Source organism: Crocodylus siamensis, chromosome 1 (assembly GCF_052110815.1).
Source record: "Crocodylus siamensis isolate JL-2025a chromosome 1, ASM5211081v1, whole genome shotgun sequence".
NCBI lineage: Eukaryota > Metazoa > Chordata > Crocodylia > Crocodylidae > Crocodylus > Crocodylus siamensis.
In genome coordinates, this window is record NC_143395.1 from 419,211,420 (window position 1) to 419,215,395 (window position 3,976).

Sequence of the window (3,976 nt, forward strand, 5' to 3'; positions counted from 1 at the left end):
GGCCCGATTTTACTCCTTCCTCCTAGCTATTCGTGGCACATCCATAGGCTTGAAGATTCAGAAGAGCCGTTCGGTTGTCTAGCGCAGCCCGCTCTGTATCAGAAGCGAGAGAATTGAAGCCAGCCCCCTCTGGAGCCAAATGACCTGTGTTTGGCTCTCTCATCTCTTCCAGAAAGGCAGTTAGTCTTGATGTGGGGACAGGATGGAGAAGTTAGCACGTCCCGTGGCAGTGGGTTACATTCCCAGGGGCTGCTGCCAGGTCCAGGGAGAAGAAGGGGCAGAATTCAGGCTGAGTGCATTACCTGGACAACAGGTAATGGTGCAAGCTGGCTACTGATGGAAGAGGCAGGTCTACAGCCTGAGCTTGTGCTGACACCCCAAACCCCAGAACCAAGCATTTACCCCAAAGTCTGTCTGGCTATTTGTGATGGTGCAACACAGAAAACATGTGCCTATACCAGCCAGGGAGGGTCAAGAGTGGAGAGAGCTGCCGGTCTTCTTGAATTTGTCGAGTTCTCCAAATTTCCCTCCAGCCCATATCCTATACGTAGAGGTGGCTGGCTCTCACAGGCTGATACAGGGTCTCTAATTGGTTTCATTGAAGGTTTTTTGGTTTCGCTGAAGTTCTGGGGACTGCGCTGATCCGTGGACGTGGAAGGTGTCAGCTAGTTGGGAGCCACGTCCTTGGGAAAGCAGAAAGGAGGTTTCTTCCCTCCTTTCCCTCAAATGCCGCTCAATGCTGTCCTGTTTCTTCTTTCCCGTAGTTGACGGTCTTCTCTGAGAAGGCCATTTTCTTTTCACAACTTACCTAAGAATCTTAACAAGAACATATCTATTGTAGCACGACAGCATCTAACACCTATCAATCCTTACAGCTAACGTTTTGAGATAAAGCTATGATGTGGCGGATTCGGGTTATTTAATGCATGGTCTTCCCTTTGTCATATCTCCTTTCAGGCCTTGTGCTCAGTTTAATTGGAGCTCATTCCTGGCTTAGCTGGACGTGACAGCTTCCTTACCTTTGCTGACCAACCTGGTTGTCACATCTGCAAAGGTCAGCGTTATGGTAGGCGTCTCTTCATCAGCTGGTTGGGATGATTTTGGGGAGCTGACAGAATGCCCTCTGTCATCCCAGCTGCAAGCCTGGCTCGGCAATGAAACCAGGCGAATGGCACGAGAAAACAAGCTTTGGAAATGCTGCCCGCTTGAAAACCAGCACGGGGCACTGGGACTTGATGGGTGGCTTCTTGTGTCCTCTGCATCCCTGGCACAGCTCGGCGCATGGCCAACCGGACGTTAACAGCCCTGCGCACCTGCGCATCATCCTTCCCCGGGCATGGCCGGCACCCTGGCTCTCAGGTGAGGGAGATCTGTGCGAATGCACATGCTGAACCCGAGAACTACGTCACTGTTTTGCACTGCGGTGGTCATGCAGCGGCGCTTAGCAGCAGCCTGGGTACCCATCGCACGTGGGGAGGTGCATCCATGGACCATGTATGGTTCATATATGCCCGTGGGCAACCTAAGCTGAGCTCCTGTTCCCCAGGGATCCCTCCCAGGCACTCCCTTTGTGCTATGTGATGAGTGGCTCGGGTCTCTCTCTCTGGGTTTTTCTGTTTGTGACCCAGGTCTCACTCACGCTGCCATCCGCAGAGTGTAAGTAGTTGGATGTAGGCTGGCTTCGATGCTGGCGTTATCTCCCAGCTGCCCCCGTGGGCTGGTCTCTTCTTCCGCCTCAAGCCGGGATGGGGAAATGCTGGCTTCTCTCACAGGCTGCAAACAGATGTCACATTTATTCTGGGAGAAACCATTTTATCCTGGGGCAAAGTGTCGCTGTACAGACGCCCACGTCCATTGTCCCAGGATACGGCCTGTGAATGTTTCCCAGATAAGAGGGAGTAACAGCTCATCCAGGGATTGCAACGTACGGCCGTACAGCTACCCTGGGATTGCATCGTTGATCCATGGCGGATGCATCCAGCTGCTCACTCAACCCTGATTAGAAGGGTGACGTGTGTACATGGCAATCCCAGGATATTTTTGTTCTGGGATCAACACAGGTACAACTTGTCCAGGGACAAATGCAATGTCTGGTTCTAGCTGTATGAGATTAAGAAATAATGGGGCTGCCTGCAGTCACCTCCCAGCCAGGTAGGCCTGATGGCACCCCTGCTGAAAGATCCCACACAGCCTGGGGGTCCCTTGTCCTGAGGCCTCTACCTCTTATCTGGGGACAACAGCCAGGGGTGGATCCGGGGGGACATGCACCGGTCCACGTGCACCTGCCTGTGACTTCTGCTCCACCCAAAGTTTAAAACCCAGTCCTGGCACTTCTACACAGGCAGCAAGGACAGTCACTTGACTTCCTGGCTCATCATCCACCTGATCCCTTCTAAACTCTTCACTCCACAGGTGTTAACCACCCACTCTTCTTTCTAATAGCCTGGATGTGCGACCCATCCAGCTCGCCTTTGTTCTGCCCTGCCGCTGCCTGTTCGCTGCTCCTGGTCATGGAGCTCCTACTTCACATCCCCACCAATGGTGTTATATTTGTTGTAGGTTCAATTCGAAGCTGAATAATTCAGCCCGAGGCCCCAAGCGTGTTAGTAAAGCTTCTCATCTAACGGGGGAACGGTGCGTGTTGTGTTATATGTGACGATGCACCGCACCACCTGTACCCCGCTCTTCAAAATCCCAGATCCACCCATGGCAATGGCCACGGATGTCTGAAGGGGACACAAGACAAGGGGCCCTGAAATAAAAGGGATTATCACAGGACAGTGGCCACTGCCTACACACATTCAAAGAATCTGGGAGAAATCTCCCAGGTTTGTTCTCCTGGTAGAAAACTTAGTCAGCGTAGCACATGCAGAAATTTGCCCTCACCAAAGAAACTGGGGGGATGATTTCACCCTGCTTGTTCCCATCTTATTTTTCCCTTGGAGCAATCGTTTTTACTCTGCAAGAAAAAGCCCAACCCCGGTTTCTCCTGGTAGAGCAGCGATTCTCCCAGGAGAAACTGAATGCCTGTAGAAGGCCACGGACATCCAGAAGAGAGGCACTGCGCTTTGCCCCACGGTAAAGTGGTTTACCCTGGGACAAGCAAAGCACCTGCTGGTTGCCCAACCAAGCCAGCAAGGGCATGTTTGCTTGTAGGAAGCTGTAGGGAAGGATGCAGCACCCCCTGGGAGAGGGCTGAACCCATGGGTGGATCTAGCATTTTGAAAAGTGGGGTGCAGATGGTGTGCGTATAAGACAACACATATTTTTCTCCAGGTAAAACGAAACTAGAAGCTTTACTGACGCGCTAGGGGTCTAGAGCTGTATCATTCAGTGGAAGGAAAAGTAAATACAACCCTAGTGGAACGTGCATTCATTTGCTGTATTTATTTTACTAGATTGTGAGTTGAAAAAACCCGACACACTAGGCAAAATATAATCTTCGAAGCTGTTTGTTGTATTAGCTCCGCAGCTGTCAGAAGGACGCCGTCTCTTCTTCCCTCATAACGCCAGGCCGAGCCTTCTCCGCATCTGCCCCCTGGAAGCTGCTTCCGCTCCCGAGCTAGTCAGGAGTGTAGGAGCCGCCCCGTCCCGGGGGGGGCGCGGGTCACCCTGCCGGGTCCGCGCAGCCTGTGCAAACCCCACCGGGGGCTGCGGGCGGGGGCAGGAGGGGCCACGCGCTGTCCGAAGCGCTCCGCGCCAACGCGCAGGGCGTCACCAGGCCGGCCCCCCGCCGCGGCTGCGGGGAGCCCGAGCTCCGCCGGCGCCTGCTCCGCGAGCCCCGGCTGCTGAGGAGCCCGCGGGGCGCCGGGGCTTCCCGGAAAACGTTGCGGGCGGGCCGGGCCGGGCCGGACGGGGCGCGCCGAGGGACACGCCCGGGAGCGACTGCTCCCCCAGTGGCGGGGGCGGGGAGCGCATGCGCTGGAAGGGGCGAGGCGAGTCCCCGCCCCTCGGCCCCCTCCCCCCCGCGCAGGCG